Genomic DNA, 26,653 nt, shown 5'->3' with positions numbered 1-26,653 from the left:
GAGTACAAAGAATAAGCATTAAAAATTAATATGTGAAAATTGTTTAAAATGCTGTTTAGTATGTGGTAAGTATGCAGAAAATGATTATTGTAATCATCATCACTTAAAATTTTTGTATTATTTTATTAATAAAATTTCACATATTTGTTATTATGGGGTAGATGCTTCAGTTTCAGGTCTAAAGAATCACCCAATATGAATGAAATCACAAGTGCTCATATCTACTGGCCCTTAGTTTTGTTTTGTTTTAATTTTTATTGGAATATAAGTTGCTTTACAATGTTGTATTAGTTTCTACTGTACAGCAAAGTGAATCAGCTATATGTATACATATATCCCCTCTTTTTTGGATTTCCTTCCCATTTAGGTCACCTCAGAGCACTGAGTAGAGTTCCCTGTGCTATACAGTAGGTTCTCATTAGTTATCTATTTTATACATAGTGTCAATAGTGTATATATGTCAATCCCAGTATCCCAGTTCATGTCCCTTAGTTTGTTTTGTTTTGTTTTGCGGTACGCAGGCCTCTCCCCGTCGCAGCCTCTCCCATCGCGGAGCACAGGCTCCGGACGCGCAGGCTCAGCGACCATGGCTCACGGGCCCAGCCGCTCTGCGGCACGTGGGATCCTCCCAGACCGGGGCACGAACCCGCATCCCCTGCATCGGCAGGCGGACACCCAACCACTGCGCCACCAGGGAAGCCCCAAGGTCCTTGGTTTTGAGGAGGAAACTCTTACTGAGGAACTTTGGGTAGTACAATGCCATTTAATTTGTATGTATAGCTTCGAATGCTTTTAAATTAACCTTCCATAACTCAGAAATCAACAAAAGGAAGAGATCTCAAAATGAGTAAGTAACAAATAGGATGAAAGAGTGAGTTAATAAAATGAGTCTATTTAGAAGACTAGACAGAGGATAGAATGACCAGAGGGATAAACATACAAAGAGGACATAGTGTATTAAACATAGTGAATTGAAAAGCATTTATTTTTGCTTCCTCCAGAAACTTCAAGTTATGTAAATGGGAGAGTGGGACAATATAAACTCACAAGAAAAAAAAAGAATTGGTATAGTTGATGAGTTATGTCTACACATTTTTCAAAGGTGGCAGCAGAAGTAAGACTGTTAGCTAACAGCAGAACCAAGTAGCTCAAATAAAAGTGCACACAGAAAAGAGTGCCAATGAAAATAAGCTATAAACAAATCACTAAAACAACTCATGGACTGGAGAAACCAAATGTCTCAAAAGGTGGTTAGGGCTTCCCTGGTGGCGCAGTGGTTGAGAGTCCGCCTGCCGATGCAGGGGACACGGGTTCGTGCCCCGGTCTGGGAAGATCCCACATGCCGCGCGAGGCCCCCCGCATACCGAAAAAAAAAAAAGGTAGTTAAAGCATGGAGCTGAAAAAAGGGCTTAAGAGTAGTTTCAAGCTCAGCACCCCCATCCCCATTTAAGCCAAGTGATTACCACCTGTGGTAGTTCTGAACCATGTCCACAAATTTTTTATACTCTCCCTGGCCCCTGCCTTGAGTGTGGGCTGGACTTAGTGACTCACTTGTAATGAACAGATTATGGTGGAAGTGATGGGATGAGACCTCTGAACCTGGATCATAAAAGGTACTCTGGTCTTTCTTGTATCACTTGCTCTTGGGGTAATCTATTAAGCCAGTCGTTAGGGCACTCAGGCAGCCCTGTGGTGAGGCCCAGGTAACAACGAACTGAAGCTTTCTGACAATAGCCAGCAAGGAACTACTAAAAACCATGTGAATGAGCCATCTACCTTGGAAGCAAATGTCCCAGTCCCAGTCAAGTCTGGCCAGCAGGTTGACTGCAAACTCACAAGAGACCCTGAGCTGGAATCACCCAGCTAAGCTATTTCCAGATTTGTGACCCTCAGAAACTGTTTCAGAGAATAAATGTTTGTTGTTTTAAGCTGCTACATTGTAGGGCAATTTGCTATGCAGAAATACATAATACATTACCACACCATTCTGGCAAAGAACAGAATATTTATTCCCTAGAGAAATTGAATCAGGGAAGCTTTAGACACAAGGATATGAAGAAAAGCAGATGGCAGAGGCACCATGCTGAAATCAGAGGATTAAAAAAATAGTGGAATGTAAATCAACTATACTTTAATAAAAAATTACAATAAAAAATAAATGGGGGACTTCCCTGGTGGTGCAATGGTTAAGAATCCGCCTGCCAATGCAGGGGACACAGGTTCGAGCCCTGGTCCAGGAAGATCCCACATGCCACAGAGCAACTAAGCCAGTGCACCACAACTACTGAGCCTGCACTCTAGAGCCTGCAAGCCACAACTACTGAGCCCGTGTGCCACAACTACTGAAGGCTGCTCAACTAGAGCCTGTGCTCTGCAACAATAGAAGCCACCAGCACCGCAACGAAGAGTAGCCTCCGCTCACCGCAACTAGAGAAAGCCCACGCGAAGCAACGAAGACCCAATGCAGCCAAAAATAAATAAATAAATAAAATTTTAAAAATAAATAAATAAAAAATAAATGGTGGGACCGCATCACTATTGGACCCTCAAAATTCTTGCAGTCAAGAGGTGAGAAGGCTCTTCTCTGGAGAAATGGAATAGCCTAGGAGAAAAGCTATAATACTAACATTTTGGGGCTGACAAAGAAATGTCTGAAATCTATACTGAAGTTCACAAGTTGACAAGCCCTATCTATCTACCTATTGTTATTACATTAAATCCCCCCCCACCCCTCTTGAATTCTTTTGTCTGGTCTAATAATTTAATTAACTCAAGACAGAGTAACAGGAGGAAAAAAAACCAATTTAATTTATATGCATGAAGCTCTCATAGAAATGGGACCCCTGACAAAGGAACAATTATTTGTGAAGATTTAACAAAGGGCCTTGTGCTTGGCGGAGCAGACTAACGAAGCAGTAAAAAAGTTCATGTATACAGCTTTCTTAGCCTTGAATTCCCTAACTCTGGTGATAAGGATGGTTTTTATTCTCTTGGTATAGGGAGGATAGTTTTAAATGGGAGATTTATTTCCTGCTTTCAGGGGAAAGAAGGGGGTCAGAGTGTTTTTTATATCATTTTTCCCCACTAGCTGTTTCTCAAGTAACTTTAATTCAAAACAATCAATATGCCATTGTGGCATTTCTTGGGGTGGCCTGTTTTGAGGCCCAACAACCGTCATCTTTTTAGCGTGTTATTAATAAATGATGAATGGACAGTATTAATCAACAAACTAGGGAAAGCCTAGCAATATGTAAATGTAAACCTAGTAATATGAAAGACAGATGAAAACAATTAAAAAAAGAACTAAGGAAATGAATACAGTTAAGGAACAGAAAAATACACACACAGGAAAAAGCCACCCCAAATCCCCCTACAATAGCACCAAGAGGTAAGAGGAGATCTTAAATCCAGGAAACAATTAACATGTATATAAAAGTTGCTCTTGGAAATTAAAAATAAAATACCTATTATTAAAAATTTAATAGCAGATATGGGAAAGAGTTGTGGAAATCACTCAGTTGTAGGGGGGAAAAAGTTTAAAAATAAGGTAATAAAAGACAAGAAAGATAACAGATAAAATCAGGAATTTCAACATCCAGAAAGAGAAGGTTCTGGAAAGAGAGAGGAGAAAACTGAATGGAGGAAAATTTCAGAAAATTTAAGATTTCTAGAAATATAGGTCACGATTCTTCAACATAAAGGGGTCCACTGAATACCCCGTACAATGAACCAAAAAGACTCATACCAGAGCACACCTTTGTGAAGTTTCAGAAAACTAGGTGTGAAGAGAAGCATTTAAGAATGCTTCTAAAGAGAACGAAGAACAACAAAATACAAATCAAATTATCATCATACTTTAAGATAAAAACTGTAAGCTAGAAGACAATGGTATAATTCTCTCAAAATTCGAAGGGAAAATTATATCCAACCTAAAATTCCAAACCTAGTTAAGCTATCATCCAAAAGAGGTTAGAATAAAGATGTTTTAGACTTGTAAGGGCCCCAAAATTTTATTCCAAATTAATCTTTCTCAAGGTGCTAATGGAGGATTTTTTAAAAACTAAAAATGTGAGACTAAATAAAGAAAAAAAGAAGACATAAGCTCCAGAAAACCAGTAATCCAACATAAGAGGTGAAGGAAATTCCCAAGATGGTCATGTGCTGGTTATTCATTTATTGTGTTTCAGTCCCACACTGAACCTTCTATATGGTTCTCTGTAATGCTGGGATTGGGACTCTGCACACTACATTTCCCAGGCTCCTTTGCCAGCTGGCTTCTTTTTATTTATTCACTGATAAATCGAACATACTCATTAATTAACTCTACAGTGGAGAAATCTTATGGACACCATTTAAACTATAAGTAATAAAACCTGGGACTTTCCTGGTGGTCCAGTGTTTAAGACTCTGCGCTCCCAATGCAGGTGGCATGGGTTCCATCCCTGGTCCGGGAACTAAGATCTGGGGCGGGGGATGGGGGGAGAGTTAACATTACCAGTAATGGAACATATTGACATTGTGTGTCTCCTGATAAAATAAACCAAGAAGAGTATAGCATCATTTATGGGATTTTCCTCCCCCAAATGTGTAAATGATCAGGACACATCAGGTAAACCCAAATTGAGGAACATTATACAAAATAACTAATCTGTACTCTTTGAAAATGTTAAGATTGTGAATAGGTGGAATAAACAGAAAACAAACAGTAAGGTGGCAGATTAAACCCAAATATTTTGGTAGTTTCACTGTAGAGAGTGTCTATACTTGAGGGTCTGGGACAGATAAAACCAAGCATTTCGTAATAAATTACTTTGCAATCTTCCTTCTTGCTTTAAAAGCATGTTGAATTTGCATTCTAATCCATAGTAAAAGTGCCTATTTTAACATAACCCGTTAATGTTGTTTAGCATATAGTAGATTAAAAAAAAATTCTGTCAACCTTCAAGTAAAATTGATGCCCCATAAAGATACCCTCTTTTATCGTTTTACAAAAGCCTAACAGGAGGCTCGGAGGTTAATTTCTGTTACACAGATACAAGCCTGGTCTCCCAAACAGGTGACACACATTCACATACACACAACACCCAGTCACACCTGCGGTCACAACTCAGCATCTTCAGCATCCTCTGCCCCGCCCTCTTCCTCACCTGAGTCCGGAGATGCACGCGCGCAAACACGCTCTTCAAGATCGTGATTTCTTCTCTGTCGCCTCTTCAATACAGTCCAGAAAGAGAAGATTAGGTCCCACCTTCACTCTCACCCTGAGCGCTGCGCGGACCGAGGCCTGGACTCACCCGACGGACAAAGATGAAAAGTGTGTCATCCCCTCTGCATTCCGAGGGCGGACTAGAACCTCCAGAAATCTCCTGGGCCCGGCGGGTTGGGTCACGCGGGCCAGGACCAGCTGAGAAGAATCAGTTCGCTTGCATTCTGGCCGATTGGCTGCTTTTCTGGCGTGAACTACGTTTCCCAGAGGTTCTGCGACTCGGAGCTACTTAAGCCGCGAACTTGCGGTCTCGACTTTTGCTTACGGGCGATAACTAAGCTGCCTGAGATGGGTAGGACTGGCAACTCCAGCAGGTATGCCGGCTCCATCTACGAGCCGCTTGGCGTCCGGGCCTTGCGCTTCTGATTGGTGCAGAGAGGCGGTGGATGAGCGCAAACCTAGCTTCCGCGCTGAGAGGAATCGGGGGCCCGTTTTCAGCCTCTGGACTACATTTCCCAGAGAACTCCGCAGGCCCACTCTATGTCCCGCGGTATTTCGCTGTTGAGTTTCGCAGTGGTGGGGCCGTTGGCTCCGCGGAGTTAGCTGCCGAGGGGCTTTTGGAACTCGGTGCAACTTAGCTACTTTGGACCAGACCGGAACTAGGGAAGGACTAGGGTGAGGAGTTGGGGCCCCGGCCTTTCGTGTCTGGAGAGAACAGAAGAGAGGAGATCGTGTGTGTGTGTGTGTGTGTGTGTAATTGTTACAGTGTGTCTTCGCAGTGTGTGATGGTGACAGTATGTAGTGATCACTCTGGGTGATGGAGTGGGGTGCTTGTGACTGTACGTGTTCCCAGAAAGGGTATGTGATTGTTACTGCATTGTGCGCAATTGTGGGGGGTGTAGAGGGCAGGTGACTGTGCATTTGGAGCTGTGTGTCCCGGTAATGGGTGTGTGATTGTTTGAATGTGTGCAGCACCTTGTGCCTAGGATTTGGAGGTCTGAAGCTGCGGTGTCAGGCGCCTGTGACTGTGCAGGTGCAACTAATATGACCTAAGTGTGTGGGTGCGGGGAGTCCTGTGGCCGTGCGATAGAGACCTTGTGTGTCCCCTTGTTATGTATGTGGGATTATATGTAACCGGGTGACCTTGTATAGCACTGTGTGTGCCATGGTGGGTGGGTAGTGATGGTGCGAGTGTGGCTTCATCACTTCATACCTAGGAGTCATTTGTGAGCCCATGATAGATTGTAACTCTTTTCCTGTAACTGCATTGGGCTGGATTCTTCAGTCTTCCCTGACCTTCCTCTGTATGTGTGTGTGGGTGGAGAGGGGCTGGAGAAGGTGTGGGATCCCAAGAAAAGCTAAGTGTCTCATCAGTTTCTTCTTTTTTCCTCAGTTACCTAAGAGGAAAGAATGGTTTTTGAACATCCAAAGGCCAAGATCAAAGTGCTTTGGGATTTTTTTCTTTCTTCCCTGAAATCTTTGTTTGCCAAGGCATATATTTTTTTCCTCTTCTGACAATTCCTGACTACCAAAAGCCCATTCAAGAGACCTTGTCCTTAGTACTTCCCATTTGGATACATAATGGAGGCCTTGGGGTTAGACCCAGAGACCCAGTTTCCTATATGTTCCCTCCGTCTTAGTATTAATTTGGCAGTTTCTCCTGTGTGCCATATCTCCTCTAAGATCTCTGCTGGCCTAGTGAGGCAAATACCGAGGCTTCATCATAACAACTGAATTGCTGAAAATAAGATGAGTGCATATGTGGCACACACCAAGCAAAAGCCATGCAACTTGTGGGTTGGTTTTGGTTAGTCTCAGTCTAAACAGGTGATAAGATCTTTCACTTTGCCAATATTTTTGGAGTAGGAATGACATGGGGGCTTGATCAAAGAGTTCTATACCAATAGGACAAGGGATTTGCCAGGTAATTTGTGAGTAAATACTTGGACCAGTTTCCAGTTCTATTTTGAATTAAATTCTCAAATGGTCCTCATTGGAGTTCTCAATCTGGAATCCATGGACTCCATCACCAGATATCTAAACGGAAGGAGGACTGGAATGAAATTCACTAAGGGTTACAAAAATGGTAGAACCATGGATAGATCTAAAAGCAGAGACTATAACACTTTGGGACAACCTTTGAGATAATAAAATCCAAAATTACCTTTCACAAATAGGAAAATTTTAAGTAAATCTCAATATAAGGTGGCATTTTATGCAGCTAAGTAAAAATATGTTTGAGATAGAACATATCCATTTTCATTATTATGACTAACATTAAGCAATTTAAAATAAATAGAAGGGCTTCCCTGGTGGTGCAGTGGTTAAGAATCTGCCTCCCAATGCAGGGGACATGGGTTCGAGCCCTGGTCTGGGAAGATCCCACATGCCGCAGAGCAACTAAGCCCGTGCGCCACAACTACTGAGCCTGCACTCTAGAGCCCGCGAGCCACAACTACTGAAGCCCGCATGCCTAGAGCCTGTGCTCCGCAACAAGAGAAGCCACTGCAGTGAGAAGCCTGTGCACCGCAACGAAGAGTAGCCCCCACTCGCTGCAACTAGAGAAAGCCCACGCACAGCAACGAAGACCCCACGCAGCCAAAAATAAATAAATAAAATTTAAAAATAAAATAAATAGAAAATACTCAAGAAATTGTATAGTTAAATCTCCTCACTAATTTTTTAGGAACAGAAGTTATTTGTAAAAGGGCCAAAGGAATGTGAGGTCCTCAGAATGAAGAAGCTTTAGAGCTGTCAGTTCAAGCTCAGTAAATATCAAACCAATTCTTAGCTAGAGTCAAGCTCTTCAGAAGCTCCCTGGAAATTCACATGAAGGAAAATAGATGTCTTAAAGGGCAGATTATGAATAATAGGGGAAACTGTTCTCAATTAGTAGAACTGTTTCCTTACTTCTCTATTATCACATCCTTGAAGAAGTTCCTCTGGACAGGATTTATCCATTTGTCCTCCACAGCCACTCACGGATTTGACCACATCCATGAATACTTCCTTCTTCTGAAATGACAAAAACTTTTTTCTTCTCCAGAGGCCTGTGCCCCTATAGTGCCCTGGTGGGGGTGGCCATGAAGGGGCAAAGAGGGGATATAAGGTGATCAAAACATTGTAGGTGGACAGCATGTATCGAATTGCTTAGGCAATGCTGGCCATTATAAACTTCACATAGCACTTAATTAGATTATCAAACATCCAGTTTGGAATTCTAGCTAGACTTAATTTGTTCTTGGGAGCAAGGGGAGCAGTTCCAGACAGTGGAAAGAAAGGTTATAGGCCTGTGCCCAGCTGAGTGAGGGTGACTTGGAACTTGAAAGCCTTGCATGTACAAGTTCAGCTGGTCCTCATCTAGGCCACAGGCATCTCTCCTTTGATGTTGCAACAGCCTATTAACTGATCCCCCTACTTTCATTGCCTGCCAAACATTCCTTCTTCTTTTTTTTTTTTTTTTTTTTTGTGCTACGCGGGCCTCTCACTGCTGTGGCCTCTCCCGTTGCAGAGCACAGGATCCGGACGCGCAGGCTCAGTGGCCATGGCTCACGGGCCCAGCAGCTCCACGGCATGTGGGATCTTCCCGGACCAGGGCACGAACCCGCGTCCCCTGCATTGTCAGGCGGATTCTCAACCACTGCGCCACCAGGGAAGCCCCATTTTAACCTTTTTTGAGTGTAAATTCAGTGGCATGAAGTACATTCACATTCTCTTGCAACCATCACTGTATTCATTTCCACAACTTTTTCATCTTCCCAGAATGAAACTATGTACTCATTAAATAATAACTCCCAATTCCTCTTCCCCACCAGGGCCTGGCAACCACCATTCTACTTTCCGTCTTTATGAATTTCACTATTCTAGATATCTCATATGAGTTGAATCATACAATGTTTGTCTTTTTGTGTATGGCTTATTTCACTTAGTACAATGTCCTCAAGTTTCATCCATGTTCTGGCATGTGTCAGAATTTCCTTTTTAAGGCTGAATTCTGTTGTATGTATTTACCACATTTTGTTTATCGATTCATCCATCAGCAGACATTTGGGTTGCTTCCATCTTTTGGCTATTGTGAATAATACTTCTAGGAACATGGGTGTACAAATACCTGTTTGAGTCCCTGCTTTCAAGTGTTTGGGTATATACCCAGCAGTGAAATTGCTGGATCATGTGGTAATTGTCTGTTTAATTTTGTGTATACACACACACACACACACACACACACACACACACATTTTCTTTATCCATTCATCCATTGATGAACACTTAGGCTGTTTCCATGTCTTGGTTAATGCTGTGGTGAATGTGGGGGTACACATATCTTTTCAAATTAGTGTTTTCGTTTTCTTTGGAAAAATACCCAGAAGAAGAATTGTTGGATCATATGTAGTTATATTTTTAATTTTTTGAGGAACCTCCATACTGTTTTCCATAGTGGCTGCATCAATTTACATTCCCATCAGTAATGACAAGGGCTGCCTTTTCTCTACATCCTTGACAACACTTGTTATATTCTTTTTGATAATGGCCATTCTAACAGGTGTGAAATGATATCTCATTGTGGTTTTTTTTTTGGCCCGTCTCACAGCTTGCGGGATCTTAGTTCCCAGATCAGGGATTGAACTGGGCCCTGGCAGTGAAAGTGCCAGGTCCTAACCACTGGACTGCCAGGAAATTCCCCACTGTAGTTTTTTTTTTTTTTTTTTTCCCCACTGTAGTTTTGATTTGCATTTCCCTGATGCTTGGTGATGTTGAGTATCTTTTCATTTACCTGTTGGCCATCTGTATGTCGTTGGAAAAATGTCCATTTAGATCTTCTACCCATTTAAAAAAAAGAAAAATTTATTTATTTATTATTTTTATTTTTGGCTGCATCAGGTCTTAGTTGCAGCACGTGGGACCTTCACTGCAGCACGCTGGCTCTGCATTGTGGCACTCGGGCTTGTCTCTAGTTGTGGCTCATGGGCTCCAGAGTGTGTGGGCTCTGTAGTTGAAGCACATGGGCTTTCTAGTTGTGGCTCGTGTGTTCAGTAGTTGAGGCATGCGGGCGCAGTAGCCCCGTGGCATGTGGGATCTTAGTTCCCTGACCAGGGATCAAACCCGCATCCCCTGGATTGGAAGGTGGATTCTTAACCACTGGACCAACAGGGAAGTCCCTCTTCTGCCCATTTTAAAATCAGATTGTTTTATTTATTTTTTTTACTATTGAGTTGTATGAGTTCTTTATGTATTGAGGTTTTGGATACCAACCCCAGATATATGATTTGCATATTTTTTTCCATTCAGTAGGTTGCCTTTTCATTTTGTTGACGGTTTCCTTTGCTGTGCAGAAGCTTTTTTTTTTTTTTTTATGTAGTCCTACTTGTTTATTTTTGCTTTTGTTGCTTTTGGTGTCATTGGCTCTGCCATTTAATAGCTGTGTGACTTGGCAATTCACTTATCCTCTCTGGGCTCCTACTTTCTCATTTGTAAATATAGATAGTAGTGATACCTACTTATAGGATTCTTGTGAGGATTAAATGAGTTCAAATATGTATAAAGCAGTTAGAATAGTGCCTGGCCCATGGTAAGCACAGTTTGTTAGCTATTATTTTCTCTTTTCTTTTAGTTCTTATTCTTGAAATTTCATCATACCTAATTAACTTAAAGTATAAATCAGTATCTTTATCATAATCTTCTCAAGTAATATAAAGATTTTTTTTTTTTTTTTTTTGGTACACGGGCCTCTCACTGTCGTGGCCTCTCCCTTTGCAGAGCGCAGGCTCGGGACGCACAGGCCCAGTGGCCATGGCTCACGGGCCCAGACGCTCCGCGGTATGTGGGATCCTCCCGGACCGGGGCACGAACCCGCGTCCCCTGCATCGGCAGGCGGACTCTCAACCACTGCGCCACCAGGGAAGCCCTATAAAGATTTTTAAATGTTATAATTCCAGTTCTCCATCTTCTGGCTCATATGCTATTATTATTCAGAATTTTAATGTTATTAGTTAAATATTATTATTGTTTCATTACATTAATTGTAAACAATTTTTGCTTACACTTTTCAAAGTCTTACTTTACACTTTCTTCTTAGTTATTCTTTCTGGGATCATTTTCATTTTTTCTAAAGTACATCCTTAGAAGTTTCTTTCTGTTCATGATAAATTCTTGCAGTTCTATTCATCTGAAAATGATCAAAATGAACAGAATTGAGTTAACCATGAACAGAAAGAAACTTCTAAGGATGTACTTTAGAAAAAATGAAAATGATCCCAGAAAGAAAAATTCATCAGCTCTGAATAAAAAAAGCTATTACATCTTTGAATATAGTTTCAACCCTGTTCTTTTTTGGAAGACAGATAAGATCTTTGTCCTTTCTTCATGACTCTTAACTTTGCTTTCATATTTCTAGTCTCTTTTCCTCTATATAGTATGTGATATAAAATTTCTCCAGAAAAGTCTCTAGTCACTGATTCTCTCATGAGTTGTATCTGATTTGCTACTTAATCTGTCCAGGGAGATTTTGTTGTTGATTCCTTTCCTTCCCTTTCTCATAGTTTATATGAGATAAGTGGGCCCAGCCACTCCACGCCATGTGGGATCCTCCCAGACCGGGGCATGAACCCGTGTCCCCTGCATCGGCAGGCGGACTCTCAACCACTGTGCCACCAGGGAAGCCCTGTCCTTTTTTTAAGAATCGTATACTTTATCTATTTATTTATTTAAAATTTTTATTGATTGATTGATTGATTTTTGGCTGCATTGGGTCTTCGTTGCCATGTGCGAGCTTTCTCTAGTTGTGGCGGACAAGGGCTACTCTTCATTGCAGTGCGTGGGCTTCTTATTGCTGTGGTTTCTCATTGCAGAGCAAAGGCTGTAGGCACGCGGGCTTCAGTAGTTGCAGCACGTGGGCTCAGGAGTTGTGGCTCACAGGCTCTAGAGCGCAGGCTCTGTATTTGTGGCACACAGGCTTAGTTGCTCCGCCGCATGTGGGATCTTCCTGGACCAGGGATCGAACCTGTGTCCCCTGCATTACAGGTGGATTCTTAACCACTGCTCCACCAGGGAGGTTCCTAATCCTGTCCTTTAATTGTCCGTCTAAATGCTCAAACATCCCTTCAGCTTGGGGGTGATATAGAGCATGGAGAGTCCATACACCTTGTGATTAGGCACACTGATGTGTAGCTTGGGCCACAAATCAGGGGCCATAATCAGAAGCAATATGTTCAGGAAATCCAAAGAAGCAAATGTGGTATTGTAGGGCCTGGGTTATGTGGTCTGAGTCAGTGGAATTCACGTAGATGGCTAGGCCAAACCCAGAGAGTGTCAACTGCAGTCAGGATCCAGCAAAACTCTGGATAGGTAGAGGCCCAATTTGGTTTCTCTGCCAAGAATATCCCGGCCCACTGGCTGGGAAATCTATCCCTGGGCAGTGTTCTTAGTCTTGGGCAGGGTCTGGCAAGCAGGACAGTTTTTCCATGTAGTTTTGGCATCTTATGATGACTTGTGGCAGTCCATGAGAATAAGCCCAGCCTAGGAATGTGTCTGAATTTCTGTGGGCTGTCTTCTCTAGGATCCAGGAGGAGATCAGTTGCACCAGTTGAGGGTCAGGTGGATCAGTGCAGATGTGGGAATCTTCTCACTGTTGAAGGAGTCCTGAACAAAAGGCTCTGGCACTTTTGTGGACCTTGGGATCAGAGAGGAGACGAGGGATTCCCCTTGGATACCCCTAGGAATGGGAAAGTACTGGGTACTGAGTGAGAGTTGGGAGAAGCATTTTCAAGCTTTCCCCTAACAAGGAAGTATCAGAAGAGATATCTGAAGAAGACCTCTGCTCAAGGTCTCAGATACAGAGACTTGGGAAAGAAGGCACCAAGGGTAGGAATTCAAATATGTGAAGAACATAACTGTCCAGGGGGCCCTGAGTCCTTCACTGCAACTCCCTTCAGAAACTGCAGTGTACTGGCAGCGTACCAAGTCTGGTATGGGGAGGGCAGCTTACCTCTGTAGGCCTGCCACATAAAACCATTTTAACAGCCTTTAGTCAGGCCTGAAAAGTCACTCACAGGTTTTTAACCAAGATCTGCACTCCTCAGGTATTGCTCCTTGTGTTATTGATTCATAGGAGCTTTAATATATTCTGGATACTAGTCATTTGTTCGCTATTTGATATGTTGTAATTATTTTTCCTAGTTTATAACTTGTTTTTATATTTTTATGAAGTCTTGATAAAATTTCTTAATTTTGATGTAATGGCATTTCCAACTATTTGTTTTATGTTTTGTGCTTTAAATGTCTTGTTTATGAAAAATTTCCCTACCACAAGTTATTCATGGCATTTACTTTTTAAAATTGGGGTGGGTGTCACTTTATTTGCCCGCGAGCCACAACTTCTGAAGCCTGTGCACCCTAGAGCCTGCATGTCACAACTACTGAACCCATGCCCCGCAACTACTGAAGCCCGCACCCTCTAGGACCCATGTGCCGCAACTACTGAGCCTGCGTGCTGCAACTACTGAAGCCCGTGTGCCTAGAGCCCATGCTCTGCAACAAGAGAAGCCACTGCAGTGAGAGGCCTGTGCACTGCAGTGAAGAGTAGCCCCACTCGCCACAACTAGAGAAAGCCCAGGTGCAGCAACGAAGACCCAATGTAGCCAAAAAAAAAAAAAAGAGAGAGAGAGAGAAAGATAAAGGGGAGATATATTTTCGTGTTATGGGGTATGAGGTTACCTTAATGGTTAGTGCTGTGGATGTGGGTGCTTCCCTCTCCTTCTAGGGCATTACCAGCAACTGGCCTATGAATCATGTCCAAGTTCCCGCACCTATTGCTTTCTTCTGAAGGCAAATAGTTGTAGTCATGTAGACATGCTGTGCAGGTTCAGTCTATTTGCTGCTTTTGGCTTAGTACCCTTCCCCCATCAAATAAACACCAGTTGTTTATTATGTCTTTCTTCCTACTTCTTATTCTGACAAATGTTGAGCTTGGAATACCATTGGTGAGTCACTCTCACCTTTTGTAGCAGTGCCGTTTTGTGTTTTGGCTTGTGGTTTTTCTTAGGTAATAACTGTTTTTTTTGTTTGTTTCTGTGTGTATGTAAAATAGTTTCAGTCTACCATATATGTAAAAATCTGTCCTACTGAATTGAAGTTCACTTTAATATACACTACACTTTGTAAAATATCTGCAATGCTTCTGAACTTTCTATTCTGTTCTATTCATATTGCCTGTATAATTATTCACCAGTACTATAATATTTTCATTATTCAGTCTTTAACATAACACAAACAACATCTGGTATGATTATTCCACTGTTGTTCTTTTTCAAACATTTTCATGTTATTCTTCCTTATTTTTCCAAATGAACTTTATTTTTTTTTAATTTTATTTTTGGCTGTATTGGGTCTTTGTTGCTGTGCACAGGCTTTCTCTAGTTGTGGTGAGTGGGGGCTACTCTTCGTTGTGGTGCGCGGGCTTCTCATTGTGGTGGCTTCACTTGTTGCGGAGCATGGGCTCTAGGCACGTGGGCTTCATTAATTGCAGTACGTGGGCTCAGTAGTTGTGGCACATGGGCCCTAGAGGGTGTGGGCTTCAGCAGTTGCAGTGCGTGGGCTCTACGGTACATGGGTTTCAGTAGTTGTGGCATGTGGGCTCAGTAGTTGTGGCTCACGTGCTCTGAGCGCAGGATAAGTAGTTATAGTGCATGGGCTTAGTTGCTCCGTGGCATGTGGGATCTTCCCAGACCAGGGCTTGAACCTGTGTCCTCTGCATTGGCAGGTGGATTCTTAACCACCGCACCACCAGGGAAGTCCTTCTATATGAACTTTAAATTAAAAAAAAATATGGAATGCTTCACGAATTTGTGTGTCATCCTTGTGCAGGGGCCATGCTAATCTTCTCTGTATCATTCCAATTTTAGTATATGTGCTGCCGAAGCGAGCACTGAACTTTAAATTTAACATGTCTAGTTCTTGAGAGAAAAAACATGCTGGCTTTTTTATGGGGAATCACATGAAGTTTGTACTCAATTAAGAGAATTATCAATGTCTTTTTATGCTGTTGAATGTTCTCATCCAAGAATAGGATATGTTTTCCAATGTTAAAATGCATTTGCCATTTAGGAGTGTTTACTGTGTCCATCATAAATTTTGCTAATTTCATCTTAAGTTTTTTGCTTTAAAAATAGATTCCCTAATTCTAATATGAAACTATTATTTTTATATATGAAGACTAGTAATTTCAGTATATTAATTTTATATCCCACTACCAAACTGAATTCTCTGGTTGTTTGTGGCAGATTTTTACTTGATTTTCTTGAGTTTCCCAGAGATACAATCATATCTGTAAATTATGTTAGTTTTTTACCCCTTTTTCCCAAATTTTACATATCTAATTTCCTTCTGTGTCAGTGAATAGTAGGGTTGATGGTGAGTACCTTTGTTTTTTTCTGAATTTAGCAGGAATGCCTCCAGTGTTTCCTCCTTAAGTTACTGGCTTTTAAGCTGCAATATATCTATATATCAATTCCTATTTTACGGAACTTTAAAAAACAAGATTGGGTTTTGAATTTATCACATGCTTTTTGAGCTTCTAAGGAGAGAATTATGTGAATTTCCCCATTAGATCTAATATTACAACCAGTCATATTAACAGATTATCTAGTATTGACCATCCCTTCATTTCAAATAAATCCAACTGGACACATTAATGTCCCCAAAATGTCCATGTCCTAATCCCCAGAACCTGTGAATATGTTAACTTACATGGCAAAAGAGACTCTGCAGGTATGACTAAATTAAGGACCCTGAGATGGGGAAATTATCCTAGATTATTACCCTGGTGGGCCAAGTGTGATCAAAGGGTTCCTATAAGAGAAAGAGGGAGGCAGGAGAGTCATAGAAGGAGATTTGAAGATGCCGTGCTCTGGCTTTGAAGACATAGGAAGGGGCCATGAGCCAGGAAATGAAGGCAGGCACTAAAAGCTAGAAAAGGCAAGGAAATAGATTCTCCCCTACAGCTTCCAGAAGGAAGACAGCCTTGTCAACACTTTGATTTTAGCACAGTATCGAATTTTGGATATACGTACTATGTTACCTATTATAATAGGTAATAAGAAAGTCAAGATTAAGAAACAACAAGATGAAATTAAGAAAACACTCCCATTTACCATTGCCAACAAAAAGAATAAAATATCTAGGAATAAACCTACCTAAGGAGACAAAAGACTTGTATGCAGAAAACTATAAGATACTGATGAAAGAAATTAAAGATGATACAAATAGGTGGAGAAATATACCATGTTCTTGGATTGGAAGAATCAACATTGTGAAAATGACTCTACTACCCAAAGCAATCTACAGATTCAATGCAATCCCTATCAAATTACCACTGGCATTTTTTACAGAACTAGAACAAAAAATTTCACAGTCTGTATGGAAACACAAAAGACCCCAAATAGCCAAAGCAATCTTGAGAATGAAAAATGGAGCTGGAGCAATCAGGCTCCCTGACTTCAGACTATACTACAAGGCTACAGTAATCAAGACAGTATGGTACTGGCACAAAAACAGAAATATAGATCAATGGAACAGGATAGAAAGCCCAGAGATAAACCCACACACATATGGTCACCTTATCTTTGATAAAGGAGGCAAGAATATACAGTGGAGAAAAGACAGCCTCTTCAATAAGTGGTGCTGGGAAAACTGGACAGCTACCTGTAAAAGTATGAAATTAGAACACTCCCTAACACCACACACAAAAATAAACTCAAAATGGGTTAAAGACCTAAATGTAAGGCCAGACACCATCAAACTCTTAGAGGAAAACATAGGCAGAACACTCTATGACATAAATCACAGCAAGATCATTTTTGACCCATCTCCTAGAGAAATGGAAATAAAAACAAAAATAAACAAATGGGACCTAATGAAACTTAAAAGCTTTTGCACAGCAAAGGATACCATAAACAAGATCAAAAGACAACCCTCAGAATGGGAGAAAATATTTGCAAATGAAGCAACTGACAAAGGATTAATCTCCAAAATTTATAAGCAACTCAGGCAGCTCAATAACAAAAAAACAAACCCAATCCAAAAATGGGCAGAAGAACTAAATAGACATTTCTCCAAAGAAGATATACAGATTGCCAACAAACACATGAAAGAATGCTCAACATCATTAATCATTAGAGAAATGCAAATCAAAACTACAATGAGATATCATCTTACACCGGTCAGATTGGCCATCATCAAAAACTCTAGAAACAATAAATGCTGGAGAGGGTGTGGAGAAAAGGGAACACTCTTGCACTGTTGGTGGGAATGTAAATTGACACAGCCACTATGGAGAACAGTATGGAGGTTCCTTAAAAAACTACAAATAGAACTACCATATGACCCCAAAATCCCACTAATAGGCATATACCCTGAGAAAACCATAATTCAAAAAGAGTCATGTACCAAAATGTTCATTGCAGCTCTATTTACGATAGCCAGGACATGGAAGCAACCTAAGTGTCCATCAACAGATGAATGGATAAAGAAGATGTGGCACATATATACAATGGAATATTACTCAGCCATAAAAAGAAATGAAACTGAGTTATTTATAATGAGGTGGATAGACCTGGAGTCTGTCATACAGAGTGAAGTAAGTCAGAAGGAGAAAAACAAATACCATATGCTAATACATATATATGGACTCTAAGGGAAAAAAAATGTCATGAAGAGATTAGTGGTAGGACGGGAATAAAACACAGACCTACTAGAGCATGGACTTGAGGATATGGGGAGGGGGAAGGGTAAGCTGTGACGAAGTGAGAGAGTGGCAGGGACATATATACACTATCAAATGTAAATTAGATAGCTAGTGGGAAGCTGCTGCATAGCACAGGGAGATCACCTCTGTGCTTTGTGACCACCTAGAGGGGTGGGATAGGGAGGGTTGGAGGGAGGGTGATGCAAGAGGGAAGAGATATGGAAACATATGTATATGTATAACTGATTCACTTTGTTGTAAAGGAAAAACTAACACACTATTGTAAAACAGTTATACTCCAATAAAGATGTTTAAAAAAAAAAAGAAACAACAAGAACCTCAAAAAGAATATTTTAGTCAAATGAAAATCATCTATGAAAATATATCTACTCACAGAAAAGATACAGCTCTTACCCTACATCACAGAATTCCTAGTAAACAGTTATGAATGTAAAGAATGTGGGAAGACCTTTAATTATGGCTCAGATCTAATCAAACATGAGAGAATTCATACTGCTGAGAAGCCTTATGCATGTAAGGGATGTGCAAAGGCCTTTAGAATTCGTGAACAACCAACTTGCCATTTGAAAATTCATAATGGAGTGAAACCCTGTAAAGGTCTCCTATGTGGGAAGGCTTTTAGTTTTTTGGCAGAGACCTTGGACATAAACATATTCACTCGGGAGAAACCCTATGAATGTAAGGAATGTGGGAAGGCATTTAGAATATGTCAGCCACTCTAAAAATTCATAGTGGCGTGAAACCCTATACATGTAAAGAATGTGGGAAAGCTTTTGTTTTGGCAAAAACCTTAAAGTACACCAGAATATTCATTCTGGGGAGAAACCCTATGACTGTCAGGCCTGTGGGAAGACTTTCAGTTCTTCCAGATACTTTAGAGTACACCAGAAAATTCATACTGATGAAAAACCCTATGAATGTAAGGAATGTGAAAAATCCTTTAGATTACGGTGCACAACTTGGTCAACATAAAAAAATTCATACAGATGAGAAATCTTATGAATGTAAGGAATATGGGAAAACCTTTAGACTTCATTCACACCTTAAAGGTCATCAGAGTATTCATACTAATGAGAAACCTATGAATGTCAAGAATGTAGGAAGGCCTTTAGGCAGAGGACACATCTTACTCAACATTAAAGAATTCATATTGGTGAGAAACCCTATGAATGCAGGGAATGTGGGAAGGCCTATAGATGGAGTTCAACACTTAACATCAAAAAATGCACATTAAGGAGAAACTGTGTGAATTTAAGATTTATGAAAGGGCCTTTGAACTTCATTTAATCCTTATAGATCATTAGATAATTCATAATGGTGAGAAACCAAACCTATGAATGTGCACGATGATGTGGGAAGGCCTTTAGATAGAATGAACATCAGTGAATGTACATTAAGTAGAAACCCTGAATGTGAGGAATGTGGGAATGCTTTCAGATTTTGTTCATGCTTTATTGGACACCAGAGAATTAATAATGGTAAAAGACTCTAAAAATGTAAGAAATATATGAAGGCCCAATATTCATGTCTCTATGAACACCTGAGAATTCATAAGCTTATAGTGTTAATTCAAAGGTAATTTTTCTTTGACTCAACTCCTTATAGAATATTAACACTAGGGGAAACGTTTAGGAAACTTTTTTTTTTTTTTTGGTCATTCTTACAACTTATTTGGCATAAAAGATTTCTTGCCAGGTATCTTAATCTAATGAATATATAAAATACTTCCAAATCTGAGGCAGGAGATAGATGGGCCCCAGGCTGAGCAGCTGGAGTCTGTCCCCTGTGGAGTAGATATTCCAAGATGGAGATAATGGCAGAAGTGAAGAGGAGCTGAGTCCTGCCCAAATAAAAGATAAAGAGACCACATATTTCCATTCTGAGGTCAAGAAGACCTTCCTGACTACATGTGCACATTTGGCCTCTGTGGAGGCCAAAAAGGGGGGGTGGCGCCATCCCATAGTAGGTGATGTCAACCTATCCATAGACCTTTGGGCTGGAATCCATCTTGGCTAAGAGTTGCACGTGCATCTCAGGGGAGGACCCTGAATTATACCAAATACGGACTCAGAACCTGGCAAAGCAAGATGATTGGCCAGAGGAAACCCGAAAGAGATTCCCCACCTAAGTGATTTAAACTACCATGAAGGCGCAGCTCTCTCTCTGAGGCCTCCTGTGTGTCTATTCACACGTACTCCCCCCCCTCCCCGAATAAACACTTTACTTATTTCACTACTTTCCGTCTCTTTGTTGAAATTCATTTCTACAAAGCAGACAAGCCAGGGCCTTGTCACTGGCCACTGGTCCTCATGGTCTAGTGGCTAGGATTCAGTGCTCTCACTGCCACGGCGTGACTTCAATCTCTGGCTGGGGAACTGAGATCCTGCTTCAAGCTGCTGCAGGCTGAGGCCATTTGAGATCAAAACCACTCAATTCCTGTTGGATACAAGCAAATTTATACTAGAGGAGAATCTCTTAATCTATCAGTTGTGGAACTGAAAGAAAGCCTGTAGTCACAGCACATCATCTTCAGCAATATACCAATATATTAGTTCTGTGCCTCAGTTGTAAAATGGTGAAGACAATACCTATCTGTGTTTTTGTGAGGATTCATACCTGTAAACCCTTATAAGACTATTTGACAAATAAATATTAGCTACTGTTGTTCTGATGATAATTAATAGCATTATCATTAGCGAATTCTTAGAGAAAGACACTATGTTGGTAATGAACTTAGAAGAGCCTCCAATCTCACCCACTCTCCTATTCAACTTCAGATGACTGATTTTTAATAAAGTCCAGTAAAATACAGAGAACATGTGAGACAATTTCATTCCTGATGAGCTGCATCAGGAAACTAATGCTGGAATAAATACTCTGGAACTAGTGGCTGTAAATACATGTTGAGAATATAGCTAGTTGCTTAAGTAGAAAAGGGTATGAAGCACTTTTCTGTTGATAAATTCCTAATAACAGATATCCCATAATCTACACTCTCATCTCACAATTCAAAGTTTATTAGAAATTATCAAAAGGATAACAAAGAGAAAACCGTCCATTAGTAAACCTGCCAAGTTGCCATTATGAAAACTTTCAAACAAACAGGAAAGTTAGAAAAGTACAATGGACATGTATTTATCACCCTGCCCCCCCCACCTAGTTTAATAGCTAAAAGTTTGTCATATTTGGTTTATCTTCCTATAAAGTAATTTTCAACATAACCATACTATAACCACATCTTCTAAAATATAACATGTGACACATGTTCAGGTTTTCCCAGCTGTCCCAAGATTGACTTTACAGTTGTTTGCTTTCTTTTTTTATCTAGAGTCAACTCTAGGTTTAGAAATTGCATTTAGTTGATATGTCTCTTTTGGTCTAGTTTAGTTCTTCACTTTTTTTTCCCCATGACTTTTTCTTCTTAAGAGTCCATGCAGTTGTCCTGTAGGATGTTCCATATTTTCGATTGTTGTTGTCGTTTCCTAATGTTGTCATTTAATTAATTCTGCCATTTACATTGGAAATTAAGTGAAGAGAGAAGATTAAGTTTGGATCAATTTTGCAAGAATATTTCATAAATGATGTATTTTGTATTGTATATCAAGGTACATATTGATAATATAAGGCTAAATTTGATCATATAGTAAAGGTGGTGACTGTCAACTCTCTCCATTTTAAAGGTCCCCTTTTATTCTTACAATTAGAAAGTAATCTGTGGAGTGATTCTAACCTCCTCTTGGAAATTTATATTTTATTTGTTTGATTCAAAGAGAAAACCAGTATTAAAACAGGACACCACTCAGATATGAGTGATAATGAGTTGCTACATAACAAAACCTGTATGAGGTGACCAAAGTCATCTTAGAAGAACACTAATACCCTTTAACAAATGCGGGAAATCAGGACATAGGGCCAGAACTTTTTTTGCATCATCATTCAACAATTAACATCATTGCCCCACGTGACTACACTATTATAACCCTAGTTCTGAAACAGTGTCTGTCACATAGTGGACACTTGATAAAACTGATGATGTAATCAAACCTAAGAAACTAGAAAAAGAACAAATTAACCTAACTACAGAAGAAGAAAACAGTTTGTACAGTTAAAATTGGAAATCAATGGAAAAAGCAATAAAACCTCCCTAATTTACTTTTGTGGAAAAAACACCAATCTAAACTAGACTTATAAATTTGATCAATGTAAAGGTGAGAAATATGACAGCATTAATAAGGTAGCATACATATATTTATGGAGAGTTTAAAAATATCAGTAATATTATATAAAAAATTATTTTCTTTAAAATTGACTCAAGATGAGGTAGAAATCTGCATAGTCCAATCCACATAGCTGGAAAATGAAAATCTGGTCCAAAACCTCTCTTAAAAACAATACTTAAATATCAGGTAAAAACTAAGGATAATCTCTAAAAGAATTTTACAAGCTCATCATAGAAGTCTAAACACTGGATGAAGATAGTTTCTAAAAGATCTAGATGAGCTTATGAATATTAATATAAATATTCTAAGGAAAATATTAACAAAATGAAACCAAACATGGAGGAAATCATGACTTGAGAGGCAGAACTTTGTTTTGCTTATCAGTCACCATTCAGAAATTGACATAATTGTGCCACATGATTGCACTCTGTTTCCAGCTCTTTAAGCAAGATGCATCCAAACTCAAGAATTTAAAAGGAAAAAAAAAAAAAAGAACCAGTACCAGTTAAGATAGAGTTAGCATGTTCCACCCTGCCTCTCCCACTGAACGCAACTAAAATCACAGACAGAATGGATGAGGCAGCTGAGAAAAATGAAAAGTAAATGTTAGCAGACTGGGAAGGAAACCAGAAGTTGGAAGTTTGACTGATCTGCTGGTGTGCTGGTCTGGACTGAAACAACCTGAATCCCAAAACTGTGAGCCAAACTTGGATGGAAGGAGCTCCATAAGAAACTCTCTATAGTTGGAAGAGTGGGAGAAGGGGTTTTTGTGGAAGAAATCCATGTTGTTTTTCTTTTCTTTCTGGTCTCACTGCAGGAAAACACTAGTCCTGAAAGCTGCAGTCCTGGATTGGGTAGGTGGTGGTAGCAGCAGCTGCCAGCAAATACTTAAACCCTGAGGAAAGGGAATCCTATCTTACTAGTGGAAGTCTGTTCTGAAGAAGATGGAGGAAATCCTATTGCTTTTTCCTCTTTATTCTCTCACTCATTGGCACTGGAGGAAGACCTAGTTGTGGGAAGGCCACAGCAGAATGGGAAGGCTAAATAAAGCCCTATTGCTCTAACTAGATCCAGGAAGGGGGCCTCTGGGCACTAAAGAGTTCTAGTGAGATAGGGGAGAGGAGCAACTCAAGTTAGGGATCCCTTTAAGTATAATATGAACTAGAGGGTGCATATGTGTAGATCTGACACTAGGCAGCATACCATAGGCCTTGAGAACTGAACAAGAAGGTGGACCATCAACCAGGTCTCAGAGTGGGTACTGGGTGAAGCACATACAAGATAAAGCACACTGAATTCCAATTTTCAAATGCTTTGAAAACTGAATTGACATTGGAACCCCAGGGCAGAGAAAGTAGTTTGGAACTTGCATATTGAATGTAAATAAATTACCTGCTAAGATAAACCAAAATTATGTTCCCCATAGGATTTAAACTAGACTCAGAATCAAATTATTCAAAATGTCTAAGAAACAATAAAAATGTACTTCATATACAAAGAAACAGGACAATTTAAAAACTCACAATGTAAAGGAAAAAGACACCAATACTGACACGATCCACATTAGAATTAGAACCATGTTCCAAGAAGTAAAGGTGAACTCTTGAGTGAATATCTAAGCAGAAAAACAGAAGCTATAAAAAAAGAACCAAAAGGAAATTAAACATTTTAATTTAAAATTTTTATTATATAATTTTCAGATGTATAAAAGGAAATTTTAGAACTGAAAAACAGTGAAAATTAGAACTTACTTGATGGGCTCAGCAACAAAATGGAGTGCCATGAAGAAAAAAATATTTAAAGAATCAATGGTTGAAAACCTACCGAGTTTGGCAATAAGACCTTAAAATTACAGATTCAAGAAATACAGCATACCACAAAAAGGATAAACTAAAAGAAATCTTTGCTGAGACACATCATTACCAAACTGCTGAAAATCAAAGAAAAAAAAATCTCAAAACCTTCTAGAGAATATTGATACATTACATATAGGAGAACAATCCCTTAATTCTCATTAGAAAGTATGAAGGCCAAAGGATAGTGGAACAACATTTTTTGAGTGCTTTAAGGAAAGACATGTCAACCTCAAACTTTATCCAGTGAAAATTATCAGGAATGAAGGGTAAATAAAAGATATTCTTAGGTAAAGGAAAACAAAGAGGATTTGTTACCTGTAGGCTTGCTCTAAAAGAAATGCTACATGAAGCTCTTTAGATGGAAGGGAAATGATACCAAAGGAAAACCTGAAACTTCAGAAATAAGTAAAGAGCAACAGAAATGGCAAATTGCTGAGTAAATAATAAAATTATTGGTTTTTAAATAATTTAAATACTGTGATAAAAAGCAAGGAGTATAACACTTTCTGATGAGGTTTGTGATAGATGTAGATATAGTAAATATGATAATCATAATATAAAGAGGGGAGGCTAAAGGGACAAATATGGTGGTAAGGTTTCCATATTCAACATGCAGTGCTAAAATGTTAACTCAAAGTATATTGTGGATTATATATATTATGTGTATTATAATCCCCAGAGGAACCACTGAAGAAAATAAACAAAGAAATAGTAAAAAGCTAAAGAGATAAATTAAAATGGAATAATAAAATATATTCAAATGAAAAAGAAAGCAAGAAAGGGAAACAGAGGAATTAAAAATAGAGGGGAGACACAGGAAAAAATGTTAGAGCTAAAGCCCAACAATATCAGTATATATACATTAAATGTAAATGGTTTAAAACCAGTATTAAGACATTGTCCAACTGGAATTTTTTAAAAACCCCAACTATATGTTGTCCATAATAAAGTGGCCTTAATATACATATATAATACACATATATATTGTGGGTTTGGTTCCAGACCACCACAGTAAAGCAAATATCACAATAAAGTGAGTCACATGCATTTTGTGGTTTCCCAGTATGTCATGTTTATACTATAAAAGTTATGTTTATACTATACCGTAGTCTATAGTAAGTGTGCAATAGCATTATGTCTAAAAAAGCAATGTACATACCTTAATTTTAAAATACTTTATTGCTAAAAAATGCTAACCATCATCTGAGCCTTCAGTGAGTCAAAAATCTTTTCGTTGGTGGAGGGTTTTGCTTCCAACTCACTACATACTCAGGAATAAGAGGTAGGCTTGCATCCTTGGTTGTGAGTGCAGTTCTTTTGTAAGTTGTCATTGTTAGCATATATTTTTACTCATCTACAAACACAGATTTATTCAAATGAAATAATTCCTAGGTTCTCATAACTCTGAATATAGATCCTGTAATCTTACTTGTTGTAGCTATTGTATTCTAATATGTTCATCCTGCCTACACGCTAAGAAAAAAATCTCTAAACATAAATAATAACTATTAGTTAAGGCTACATTTCACAAAGTTCTGTCCAGACAAGGCATTTTATCTTTTATCTTATGTCCCTTTCAAGTCTAAATTTTTATCATGTCTGATTTGCTTCATCACCCACCATTCTTTTTCTGCTCTGAAATCATCTGCAAGACCAGGAATGACAAGCATGTTTCCATTTACAATCCACTGGCAGTTGGTGCCCCTTTCTATATGCCAGAGGGCCTGTTGTACATTTTTAATGTCAGATACTTGAACTATCAATTATTTTCCTACTTACTTAAAGTTTACAGTTGTACTGAATTGGGGGGAAAAACAGCTTATTTAAATTTCTACTGAATTTTATTACACACAATAACTTCATGTATGTAATAAATATTGGTTATGAATAATCCTCCTCAAGAAGGGCCTTTAGTAACACTGTTCAAATTGCTGTTGAGCTTACTATTTTCACAGAAAAGATGCTATAGATGGTATTATCTTAGATTTCCAATTCTTACACATCAAAATCTCCAGTGATTTTTCATTTGGGATTTTTGAGACCCACATTTCCTGTGAGATAAATCAAGGTATAAAAGGCTTACTTTATATAGGCTTATTATATTATACATAAGCTTACTTATATATATTTTCATTGTTCTGTTAGAGTGAATAGACTCCTATACTCCCAAATTTTATTCATCTATGTTCCTTCTTAACCTTTCTTTAGTATAAATTCTTTGATGGTGAATAAGACATAAGCTATTGCTAAAAGTACCCCTATAATCATGACAACTGTAGGATGTCCTCCAATACGAACTCTCTGATTTTGTGTAAGGTTTAAGCCACAGCTAAGTTCTTTCTACATTTATCATTCATATATTCATGACTAACACCCTTCTCACAATTATAACATCATAAGGATTTCTTTTTAGTAGGAATTCTTCAGGTGAATGACCTTTCTCCACTTGAATTACAGAGCTGTTACTCTCCAAATTGAATCATCTCATGTTGAGAAAGGTCTGAGAGATGTTTGGTAGAATCTAACATAACTGAAAAAACTTTACGTATACCTTGGGACTGAGTAATCCCAATCTTCATATAAAATCAACAGCAACACACACACACACACA

General features: G+C 39.3%; 1 long non-coding RNA gene, 1 other non-coding gene and 1 pseudogene across 2 annotated transcripts in view; 1 reads left to right on the top strand and 2 right to left on the bottom strand.

Moving 5' to 3' along the window:
• LOC136793034 (uncharacterized) overlaps positions 1-5,874 on the bottom strand; it is a 37,092-nt gene extending 31,218 nt beyond the window's left edge. Inside the window, exon 1 of the long non-coding RNA XR_010837761.1 lies at positions 5,148-5,874. This is a non-coding gene — a long non-coding RNA (uncharacterized lncRNA). The remainder of the gene's footprint in view (positions 1-5,147) is intronic.
• Positions 5,875-12,489: 6,615 nt separating this feature from the next.
• Positions 12,490-19,458, top strand: LOC136793080 (zinc finger protein 461-like; annotated as a pseudogene).
• On the bottom strand, positions 15,023-15,129 carry LOC131745647 (U6 spliceosomal RNA). The gene has a single exon (XR_009332382.1). It is a non-coding gene; the product is annotated as a U6 spliceosomal RNA (small nuclear RNA).
• Positions 19,459-26,653: the final 7,195 nt, after the last annotated feature.

Source organism: Kogia breviceps, chromosome 18 (genome assembly GCF_026419965.1).
Source record: "Kogia breviceps isolate mKogBre1 chromosome 18, mKogBre1 haplotype 1, whole genome shotgun sequence".
Taxonomy (NCBI): Eukaryota; Metazoa; Chordata; class Mammalia; order Artiodactyla; family Physeteridae; genus Kogia; species Kogia breviceps.
Note: the sequence above shows the minus strand (reverse complement) of the source record. Positions and strands in the feature narration are given on the sequence as shown.